This window comes from Eptatretus burgeri, chromosome 3 (assembly GCF_056783735.1).
Source record: "Eptatretus burgeri isolate ZD-2024b chromosome 3, Ebu_testis_v1, whole genome shotgun sequence".
Taxonomy (NCBI): domain Eukaryota; kingdom Metazoa; phylum Chordata; class Myxini; order Myxiniformes; family Myxinidae; genus Eptatretus; species Eptatretus burgeri.
This window is the reverse complement of record NC_140963.1, coordinates 81,484,997-81,497,496: the sequence shown is the minus strand read 5'-3', so window position 1 is coordinate 81,497,496 and position 12,500 is coordinate 81,484,997. Positions and strand designations below refer to the sequence as shown.

Genomic DNA, 12,500 nt, shown 5'->3' with positions numbered 1-12,500 from the left:
TGTCACATCCATGCCGAACTTCTCAAGGCTGGTGGAAATGCTGCACTCGTGTCGTTGCATGCAGTTTTGTGCTCTGCCTGGAACACAGGCATCATCCCAACTGACTGGAAGAGGGGCCTTGTTGTCCCTCTCTGGAAAGGGAAGGGTGATCGCCAAGACTGCAACAACTACCGAGCGGTGACGCTGCTCTCAGTGCCGGGCAAGGTCTTTGCTCGGATAATTCTTGATAGGGTTCGCCACCATCTGCTTGAGCACCAGCATCCAGAGCAGTCAGGCTTTACACCAAAGAGGTCAATGATTGACCGTATCCTTGCCCTTCGTGTCCTCACCGAACGCAGAAGATAGTTTTGGCAGGGGCTGCTTGCAGCCTATGTTGATCTCTGTAAAGTGTTTGATTCAGTGAATCGGGATGTCCTCTGGAGGATTCTTGGTCTTCGTGGGGTGCCACCAAAACTGATCGATCTGATGTCTGAACTCTACTCTGGTACTGAGAGTGCTGTGAGGTGTGGTGGTACCATCTCTGACTTATTTCCAGTTGTTACTGGAGTTTGTCAGGGATGTGTACTTGCCCCCACACTTTTCAGCACTTGTATGAACTGGATTCTAGGGAGGATGTCGGAGAGATCAAGTTGCGGTGCGTCATTTGGGAATGTCAAGATCTCGGACCTTGACTTTGCAGATGATGCAGTCATCTTTGCGGAGACTTTAGACATCCTTTTGGAGGCCCTCGAGGTGCTGAATGAGGAGTCGGAGCCGCTGGGATTACGGGTTTCTTGGGTCAAAACTAAGATCCAGGCTTTCTGTGACATCTTGGATGCTGCTGTCCTGTCTATGTCTGTTTGTGGTGAGGATGTTGAGGTCGTGGAGAGATTCACTTACCTTGGCAGTGATATTCATGTCTCTGCTGGCTGCGAGTCAGAGGTCAATAGACGTCTGGGTCGGGCCTGGGGAGTCATGGATTCACTGGATCATGGGGTGTTGCGCTGCCGGTACCTTTGCGGGAGGACGAAAGTCCGAGTCTTCAGGTCCTTGGTACTTCCAGTCTTGCTCTATGGGTGCGAGACTTGGACTCTGACCAAGGATCTGAGACTGAGACCTTTGGTACCAGGTGTCTTCGGAGAATCCTTGGCTGTCGCTGGTCGGATTTTGTGTCCAACGAGCGGTTGCTGAGAGAGACTCGGATGAGATTTGTTACCTGCATAGTCCGTGAGCGTCAGTTGCGGCTGTATGGACATGTGGCTCGTTTTCCTGACGCTGATCCTGCTCACCAGATTCTCTCAGCGAGGGAGTCTCATGAGTGGAGGAGGCCAGTGGGCCGACCACGTGCCTCATGGTTGCAGCAGGTTGACCATCATCTCAAGGAGATGGGGATGGGCCTGGCATCTGCCTGGGGGATGGCCAGACGGAGGCCCCTGGAGTACCGGCGGAAAGTGGACGCAGCGACGCGCTGTTCTGGCACATGCTCCCATACCTGACCTGACCTGACACGGCGCCACAACTTTCATACAAAGAAAAACCCCAGGAAAGGAAAGGGCAGACTGGACCCGTAGGCCTTTATGTTCGTGGAACTGTGAAGACCGCAAGAGTTCCACGAGACCGTGCTGGTTACCTGCCACCCTCGTGGTGACTCGCTGGCTGGCGACCTCTCTCTGGCTTTCTCCACCTTCCCGCAGTTCTGCATGGCCCTGCAGGCTTAGCTGCGCTCCAGGCTTCGCTGTGCTCCGACTGCCCTCCACTGGACGCGAACCTTGTGGTGCTCTCCCGACTGCACCGCGACTCCAAAAGAGACTGCAGCTCAACTCCGCTCCCAGACTTCAGACGAACTCCACGGCGCACCCAGACCGACTCAACTCGACTCCAGGCAAACTCTCCAGGCAAGAACTCCAGGCAAACTCTCCAGGCAAGAAGAACTCACTCTCCAGGCAAGATCTGACTCACTGTGCATTCCAGCGCACCTTATTATGGGGTCCGGGGAGGTGAGTTTGATCCCCCACCTTCGATCTTTCACCCCCCACTGGCTCCGCCCCTTTTGGTATTTTGATCCGATCTTGCCATGAAACGCGGAGAGAGCGGACGTGGTAGAAATCATCAGCCGTGGAAAGCGGACGTTGTAGAAATCATCGGCTCGCGTGTCTGTCGGCAGAGATGCCGCTCGTCCGTGGGATTCGCCGTGGCTGGCGAAAAGATGGCGGCGTTTGTGGAGATGAAGGTGAGGCGATGTTGTAGTTGCTCTGTGGTGGGGATGGCATGGTTGTTGAGATGTGGTTGTAGTTGTTGAAGTAGTGGTTGTGGTTGTTGAAGTAGTAGTTGTTCCAAAATAAAGATAGCAAAAGAATAATGGCTGACTCAAAGATCACAGCCGGGTGACACGAATAAATCCCTTTAGACATCGGTGGGGAAATCTAATCCAAACACTCACTTATTGACATAACTGACCTCTGGGAAACCTGAATGGTGTTCTGTGAATTTCCACAACCGTAACAATATATATAGTTTGTGTATATATATATATATATATATATATATATATATATATATATATATATATATATATATATATATATATATATATATATATATATATATATATATATATATCTATAGTTTGTGTATATATATATATATATTGTATATATATCTATAGTTTGTGTATATATATATATATATATATATATTGTGTATATATATATATATATATATATATGTATATATATATATATATATATATCTATAGTTTGTGTATATATATATATATTTCAAAATACGATATTTCATGATATTTCAAAAATATATTGGGCCAGATATGTTCTTGTGAATTGGGCATTACGTGGCGGAGGTATGCCCTCTCCCGAGTGCCTTTCTTGTTCGTTTTTGATTTACTTCATTCATTGAGGTGCTGCTTGCAGAATGCAAGCCAATCCACTTCATCAAAGAAATAAAACTCTCTCTCACAATCCACTTCAAATATATATATATATATATATATATATATATATATATATATATATATATATATATATATATATATATATATATATATATATATCTTATACTTATTATGTCTGCACATAGGCTACACTGCATGATCTGCTTGTGGTCTGGAAGCATGCCCCACGAGTATAAACACACACACACACACGTACACACACACACACACACACACACACACACACACACACACACACACACACACACACACACACACACACACACACACACACACCAGATATTGTGATTGGTTGAGGCATTCCAAAAATAACATTCTTGCCTTCTATGGGCCCCTTTTGAGCCATCTTTTGTAAAAAGGGATCTCAAGGTAGGACAAGAGAGTTGGATGTGATTTCAGGCACTCTGGTTATCGGCTCAGCATGCAATGTGGAGGGTCGGGGTAGAAGGGGGTGGGGTGCATTTTATCACCAATTAGAAACCGAGAGCGATGTGCTTGCAGAGAGCTGTGGGGATTGTACGAAGGGCTGCCATAGCTTATTGTCAATTGCCGCCGTTATCAGCAAATGAAGCAGAAATGCGTTCCGCGCGTCATTAGACCCGCATTAACACGAGTTGTAATAGCGAAACGAGCGTCTCCATCGTGAGACAAATAATCAGCTTGGGTGGGTCGGTCAAAGTGTTTATTAGGATTGGAGTAAGCGTGAACCGACGAGCCTGGCTCCATTTTTTTTTGGAAAGGTGGCCTGTAAAAATCAACCACCAGAGAAACTACACCCTCCACATTCTGCACTAACATTTTGCTCGAAAGGTTTCACCACAAAAAAGGCGGCGGTTGGGGTCTCGGATCGGTTGTAAATCGGGGTGGTTATATAGTTATAGACCAACAATGGTTTAACGAGGAAAGATGTGCAGGTAAAGCTGATATGCATGACTTGTCAGGTGGGCTTACAGAGCACCGGTCGACAGGTAAACTTTTCATTCCCCCAAGCATTTTTTTTTTATCGTCTGATCACATTTGCACCAGAAATCTACACCAGGACCAGGCATCTCAGGAGTGAATACTTACCCACAGGAAATATTCTGCCGCCTATTTGAGTACGTATTGTGAAAGGAGACAGACAAAATGTTATGTAAAAAAGTCTTCTTGTGTCTTCCAATTGTGATGCTTCTTGACGCGTAACGTATCGGAAGCACAACAAAATCATGTTGCTCGGCAATGCTTTTGCAAGGCTCCCAACGTAATAACTTCATCAGCGTCGTCCCCCTTACTGAGCAACCATAGAACTGTTCCTTCAGTTTCTAGACAACAGGGTAACAGGGCACGACATTCCTCAGCAACCAGAAAGCTCTCCTGCCCTCACAGGTATGAGCCAACTTCAGAGCAAGTCGGTATTCCGCAGTGATTACATACTCACGAATGGTGATACAATGCACTATATTGCATCTTATAACACTTTATTAACCTCGAAGTGCTTAACGTTTTGTCTTCAGGGATATTCGACATGAGGAATGTCTCATGGCATCATTAATCCATGGAATGCACAGGCATGTGGAATTTGTCTTTTCTTTATGTCCATCTAAAAATGTCTCCCCAGTTGGAGACAATGAGAGGAGCGAATATTCCATGGTGGAGCGCAATGTCAAAGGTTTTACTTGATCTCCTCTGACAACTCTTTGACCACCTACTCATGGCTGCCAGGTGAGCAAACTGGGCGTTTTTAATGCACAGTCTTCATCGACCATCAGCCGATAGATGAATGGAGATTTAAACAACGCTGCATCTTGTGTAGATCATCGCGATTTTAAGCACCGGAGGTCAACTGTGCTTGTGTGTTTGTGTTTGTTTTTGAGAGTTGAGCGAGGAAGTTTTTTTTTTATCAGCACAGCTTCGTTAAATCTTGACTGCACTGATTACAGATAAAAACTAGAAAGCGTCTGAAAATGTAAAGCCTATCCACTTTATATTCGGACTTCTTCTTCTCCCTCTCGCTAAACAAGACAAAAACAGCTAAAAAAAACACCCCAAAAATCCCCCCAAAATTGACGATTTTAGATGACCTTGACGTTTTGACCTCAAAAGCAATAGGCTTCGGTAACCCAATATGCAAATCCTGCTCAAATTTCATGTCAATCAGTTGGAAGTTGATGATTTTGTGACGTTGACCGTTTGACCTCAAAACAATCGGATTCTAGCATTTTATTGGTGAACCAGTTCAGGAACCCAATATGCAAATTCTTAAAATTTCAGGTCAGTTGGATGATAATTGACGATTTTATGCAACCTTGATCTTTAACCTTTTGGAAAAAAAAAAATACGAACACTCTTTTACATCGTGACGTCACCAGATATGCCTCCACCCGCATTATTACATCATTATACAAACTTGTACCAAATTTGATTTAAATCCCTGATCCCAGATTCAAAATATTTAATAATTCTGGCTGCCAAACCATGCATCCGATCAAGTTTAAATTTAAAACATAATTTCCCCATGACTATGAGATCATAACTGCAACGTTTCACATCGATTAATGAAGCTTTCAAGACAAAGTTTTTTTTTTTTTTTTTTTTAAAGATTTTCGTTCAAACCGATATGGCTGCCAGAGCATGTGACCTATTTATTATTCATAAACACTGGTATCCGCAAGGCTTGAGGAATGTGTTGGTGAAGTTTCCCCTCGATTTGTCAAGCAGTTCTGAAGAAGACGATTTTTAAAAAAGATTTTAGGGTAAATCCAATAAAGCTGCCAAAGCATGTGACCTATGACATCATAGGTGGAGAACTTTTTGTTGCTCATGGATAGGTGATCAGAACTGTAAAGTTTTGCCTCGATCTGTTTAGCCATTTCGGAAAATAAGATTTTTGAAGGTTTGAATGTTAAAAACAATATGGCTGTCAAACCACATGACGGATGACATCAGCAAAAAAATTTTCCCCCCATACAATTTAGCCCTAGGTGACCCTGAAAATTTTTCATACTGATCAGATAAAGTGTTTGACGTATGCAAATATGACATCAGAACGAAGCCACATGTGACATCATCAAAAAAAAATACGCTTGTTTCCCACGGGGATTACTTCACATGGGCCAACTTTCAATTTTTTCCACGGAGCGGTTTCGGAGATACAGAGCTCCAAAGTTTTTCCTTTTTTGCAACATGGCTGCCACACCACGTGACCTATGACATCATAATTATCATTAAAAACTTTCTGCATGAGTAGGTTTTTATGTTTTTTAATATGCAATGTTAAGGCTCATATAAGAGCTAACACACAGAACATATAACAAGGGGAGCAGGAGACAAGAGGGATGGGAGTGGGAAGCACAAACCAGTAGGGAATAGACACATGAGATCTGTGGAAGGGAGAGGGATGTGGCAGGGTACACAGGGTAAACAAGATGGACACCACAGGGACTTTCAGGAAGGAAAGCAGGGAATATGAAGGAGGTGGGTTTGGGGTGGATTAATGGGGGTAGAAAAGATAATGGTTTTGGAAGGGGGAAGATAAGAGATGGTGGTGAGCAGCTATTTTGAAGACCTGGAGGGAAGAGTGGGATTGAAGAGACTGGGAGTTTGTTTCAAAGGCAGGGAAAAAGAGGAATGAAGGTAAGCAGTGATTCTTGATTTTGGTAGTTAAACCACGAGGGGGTTGCTGGTGGACCTTGAGCGCCCTGGGAAAATATGGGCAGGACAGATAGCAGACAGAGCAGGGTGGGGGGGGTGGCCAGAGAGGAGACAGTAGAAGCCAGAAAGACCACCGACCTGCCTGCCGTGAGAGAGTGAGAGGCCAAAGGCTGTCTCATCGTGAAAGATAACAATGATCTTAAATACCTTGGTTTCCACAGCATGAAGCCGAGAAAGGTGGGAGGCAGGAGCACCAGCCCAGAGGGGAGAGCAGTACTCCATAAGGCTGCATATGAAAGCTTTGTGCGTGGTCAGCAGCTCAGGTGTGCCAAGGAAGGACCTTGCATGATGGAAGATGCCCAATTGGCGACTGGATTTGGAGGCCAGCTTGCAGATGTTGCTTTCCCAGGAAAGATAATGGCAGATATTGAGGTACAAAAGATTGAATGAAAGGACTTCTTCAAGGGAGTTGTTGAGAATGTAAATTGGGGGGGGGGGGGGAGTTCCAGATGGTCCTTTTGGAGAGACATCGTGAGAGTGTGAGATTTGCCAGGATCTACGTGTTGGACCATCTTGTGATTTTATCCAGATCTGCAGAGGGTGAAGAGGCTGCTGCTGGCCGATCTGAGGGATGACAGATGGTATGGCAAAGGGTGGAGCCATCAGCAAAGAGATAAAGAGGATTTTCCAGAGAGTCAGAGAGATCATTGATGAAAACGAGAAAAAGCACTGGGCCCAGAACACTGCTTGAGGAACTCAAGCCTGGATAGGAAGATGGTTGAGAGAATTCCGTTGAGGGCCACACGATAACTGTGACAGGAGAGGAGGTCAGTAAGCCAAGAGTGGAGATTGCCTTGGATACTATAGGAAGAGAGTTTGGTGAGTAGGGCAGGGTGCCAGACCATATCGAAAGCACGTGACATGTCTTGGGAGATGGCTCTGATCTCAAGTCTGTGCATTGAGGACCTCCATCCATTGTTGGGAAAGCAGGAGCAGCAAGTCCAGGGTAGAGTGACCTGATGTGAATCCAAATTGATGATTGGAAATCAAGCCATTGGAGAATAGGAAGAATTTAATGTCTGAAGTGATGATGGATTCCATAACCTTGCTGATGATTGGGAGAAGACTGATTGGTCTGTAGTCACAAGGTTCTGTTTTTGCACCTTTTTATACAGAGCGGTAATGTTAGCTGATTTCCAAGCAGAAGGCAGATGACCTTGAGCAAATGAGAGGGTGAATATAACAGAGAGAGGGGTGAACAAGAATAGAACAGAGAGAGGGTAGTTGCACCTATGTTGAAAATCTCATGTCAATTGGATAAGCGGTTGCAGAGAAAACAGAAAATTAGCATAGATGGAAGTATGGATGAATGGATGGACAACTTGAAAACATAATGCCACCGGCGATTTCGTCAGAGGAGGTATAAAACAATTGGCTTCTAGCTTTTGATTGGTGAACCAATTCAGTGACCCAATGTACAAATTCTTAAAATTTCAGGTCAATTTGATGGAAATTGATGATTTGTGACTTCGACCTTTTGAGCCAAATTATTAATTTGGCTTCTCCATATTGACATAAATTTCATGTTGAAATTTCATGACATAAATTTCATGCTTTGTTGAAAATTTCATGACAAAAGCTCAAATGATAAATATATTTCAGGTCAATTGGATGAAAATTGACAATCTTGTGTGAAGCTGACCTTTGACCTTTCGATGATAATTATTACTTTGTCTATATTCTCATAACAAAGCTTTTTTGAAAATTTGATGACAAAAGCTCAAATTGTATGAAAGTTATGGCTCAGACACACACACACACACACACACACACACACACACACACACACACACACACACACACACACACACACACACACACACACACACACACACACACGATTGCAAAACCCCATATCCTGCTACGTGAAGGACGGGCTAATAAACTTATGTTAAAATTTTTTCTTGCCGAATGAATTATCCAGATATTATGGAAAACAAGGGGAATGGAGGGGGAGAGGTGTTCCAAAATTGCAGAAAAGTGCATTACATAATATCTGATCTGTTTAAAATGGGCAGTCATGACAATTACTATAACCATCCACTATAAATGGATGAGGTGTGTGTGTGTGTGTGTGTGTGTGTGTGTGTGTGTGTGTGTGTGTGTGTGTGTGTGTGTGTGTGTGTGTGTGTGTGTGTGTGAAGCATGTTTTTTGTGGCGTTCTACTAGTGATCTGATGTGGAATGTGACACACCAAAATGATCATCATGACCTTTGTTGATTACGCTAATTATCAACAAAAAAATCCGTTATCCGTCCAAAAAAATTCCCATGGTTTAAACACATGCCATGTTAAGATATGTAAAGCAGCTTAATACATCCTTTCACAACGGCAAGGCATTCTAATTCCAAAAATGAAGAAGTAAAAAAGACATAAAATGTCATAGCCCCCATTGTTTTAATCATTTTGCTGTGAAGAGTAAAAAGACAAGCCCATGTTTATGTACAACTAAAATGGCCACCAGTCTATCAGTCAGACATCTTTGATCAGATCGCAAAATAAAGTGAGATGCACATGTATGTAATCATGTACTGTGCTTGTGTCAAGTTTGAACAAAATCGGACCATGCATGTAGGAGAAATTGTCGTTCATATGAAATGGTTAAAAATGGATGCATGACACATTTAAGTAACAAAATGGCTGCCAACTTGGGTCTGATATTGAAAAATATGATGCGCACATATAAGCCATCATTCATTTTCTGTGTGCCAAGTTTGAATAACATCAGTAAATGCATGTCCAAGAAATGGTTGAGAACAAGTGCAACATCAGGTTTTTAACAACCAAAATGGCCACTAGTCAGCCATCTTGGATCTTTTTGGGGAAATATGACATGCTTATATACGCTGTTCATTCATTATATGTGTGCCAATCTTGAACAAGATCGGTAAATGCATATCTGAGAAATGGTGGAGGACGTGTTCGACATGGGGTATTATTTTCCAATTCAAATAGCTGCCAGTCGGCCATCTTTGATCGCATCGTGAAACAAAATGATGTGCATATGTATTCCATCATGTGTTGTCTTTGGCCAAGTACAAGTAAAATTGGTCCATACAAGTCCAAGATATGGCTGCGGATGCACGTATGCACGCATGGACACGAAAAATTGAGACCAAATCCATAAGCCCCCATTTTGGACGAAGTCTAATGGGGGCTAATAACAAATATAATGATAACATTGAAATAAAGCATATATTAATTCATACTTATAATATTTACAACAATAATAATAATCGTAGTATCATATGGCAATAATAACTAGAAGGGCACTAGTTATGAGAGAGAGAGAGAGAGAGAGAGAGAGAGAGAGAGAGAGAGAGAGAGAGAGAGAGAGAGAGAGAGAGAGAGAGAGAGAGAGAGAGAGAGAGAGAGAGAGAGAGAGAGAGAGAGAGAGAGAGAGAGAGAGAGAGAGAGAGAGAGAGAGAGAGAGAGAGAGAGAGAGAGAGAGAGAGAGAGAGAGAGGTAGAGAGAGAGAGAGAGAGAGATAGAGAGATAGATATAGATGCCTTGTTATGAGCACATAATATTATGGGTGTGTGTGTGTGTGTGCGCGTGTGTTCTTTTTTTATATTCCACTGGTTAAATTTATACATCGAAACAATTAACATACATTGTCATTGAAAATGGATGCAGGGATGGACGGATAGGCAACAGGTATTTTCGTGGGAAGCAGGTAGTTCACGGTTTTATGTCCATATGATTGGAGAAGTGTCTGTGGGTTTTTGTTATTTATATCTGGATGGTTTGTAATGGTAGGAGGTCGTAGACATTTATCATTTATGGATGTTGTACAGTGGTAATTGTTATAGTGCATATCTTAAGTATTGCATGTTTACATATACAGTCGGACTTCTGCAGAAGACATAACTAACCCCCCACTTATGACGATCGTGACCTTCAGAAGATGTTTTAATCAATGCATATTTACTCTGTGATAACGAGATCCATATTCCTGGAAAATCCAGATATAATGATCGCTTTGTGCTGGCAAGTGGAATGCAAACACAAAAGGCCCAACATTAGAGAATCGTCACGATACAGATGTTTGCCAAAAATAATCAAAAACACCAACATTGATGATTCTCCCTGCCTGTAAAACACAAGGATGACAGCTTGTAGATGATCTTTGAGATCTATGGGAGAGAAAGGAGAGAGGGTCTGAAAATCTGCCATCTTGGCATGTCGTGTATGTTGATGGTCTGTTGATGAAACTGGAATCGTTCCATTTACTCGAATGCATGAATTCTGATCTTGAGATGAGCTTAAGCCACACCATCAAATTAAAGGTTTGTTCATGTGATTTTTGGATGTTACTGAAATTAGTCACCGTACTGCATTAGTTGTGGAAAGACAAATTTAATCGGATTCAGTCCAGAAATTTTGAGTTTCCTGAGTGAGACGGTCTTAAACGATTTGTGTGCTTTTCAGCAACTCAGCCTTGTGGTTCCCACATTTATTGAACTCCAATAATTGAATTTATTATGCTGTGACCATCACTGTATAATTTGGGAGAAACAATACCGCATGCGACGTAGCGATATCTTCAGTCGATAATATTGATTTGTCTTCGTATTTATTTACACGTTTTCAAACCATCCAAGTGCTGCGAATTAAAGTTTTCATGTGCATTTGCATCTGCATGACATTTTTGTTTCGATGGAAACCTTTTTCACTTTCAATTACATTAATCACACTTTGAGTTTGTGACTCTTCTTAGTAAAAGAGATAATAGGGTCTTGTTCCAGATGTTTTAGCCCAAGTGTACTCATTTGAAATGAGAAATGTGCCAATATGTACAAAGTGAGGGAGTAAGACATTGTGATAAAGCCAAGTTCAGAAATAGTCCACTACTACTTCTACAACTACTTATACTACTTCATTTTCAGGTCAGGCCAGATCAGATCTGTGACTTGCTACAGGTACCATGTAAACCTGTACTAACCTGTTCCATGGTGGGGTTGTTGGCGACTAAACCATCTTCACACCAGGTTTCCTTGTGAGGAGGGTGTATGGATATGGACACCCAGCAGGATTAAAAACAAAACTTGTCAGAGGGAGGAGGAGCTCCTTGTGAGCCAACGGAGTGGGTAATCTTTTATATGAGGTTGGTGGCAAGATTTGCACTTCAGCCACAAAAAATATCTGTCTGGACGGTAGTTTGTTTTCAGATGTGTCTGGACGGGAGTTTTTCTCCGGACGTGTCTGGATGGGAGTTTGTCTCCGGACGTGTCCGAGCAGTGTATCTCTTGACAGCTTGGCTCCAGATGCGTCCGGGAGGTGTTTGTCTCCGAATCTGTCCAGTTGGTGTTTATGTCCGGACCAGAGTTTGTATCTGAATGTGTCTGGGTGGCATTTCTTTCTGGACGGCTTGGCTCTGGACGTGTCCAGGCGGTGATTGTTTCTTGACACGTCCAGGTGGTGTTTGTCTCCGGATGCATCTGCGCAGTGTTTGTGTCTGGATGGGAGTTTGTCTCTGGACATGTCCGAGCAGTGTCTCTGGGCAGCTTGACTCCAGACGCGTAAGGGAGGAGTTGGTCTCCTAGCCTGTCCATGCGGTGTTTATGTCAGCAAGGGAGTTTGTCTCTGGATGTGTCTGGGCGGCGTTGGTCTCCGGACGGCTTAGCACTTGACGTGTCCGGTTGGTGTTTGTTTCCAAATGTGTCCAGACAGCGTTTGTCTCTGGATGCGTCCAGATAGTATCTGTCTCTGGACGTGTCTGGGCAGTGTTTGTCTCCAGATGCGTCTGGGCGGTGTTTGTCTCTGGACATGTCTGGGCGGTGTTTATGTCTGGATTGGAGTTTGGCTCTGGGCGTGTCCGGACGGGAGTTTGTCTCCGGGCGTGTCCGGACGGGAGTTTGT

General features: G+C 43.3%; 1 long non-coding RNA gene across 2 annotated transcripts in view; it reads left to right on the top strand.

The window, feature by feature from the left end:
* Positions 1-856: 856 nt before the first annotated feature.
* LOC147030301 (uncharacterized) overlaps positions 857-12,500 on the top strand; it is a 64,498-nt gene continuing 52,854 nt past the window's right edge. Inside the window, exons 1-2 of one of the 2 annotated variants that reach the window (XR_015056300.1) lie at positions 857-2,209; positions 4,545-4,648. This is a non-coding gene — a long non-coding RNA (uncharacterized LOC147030301). Of the gene's footprint in view, positions 2,210-3,394; positions 4,649-12,500 lie in introns of those variants that run through there. The other variant, XR_015056299.1, reaches the window with a different exon arrangement.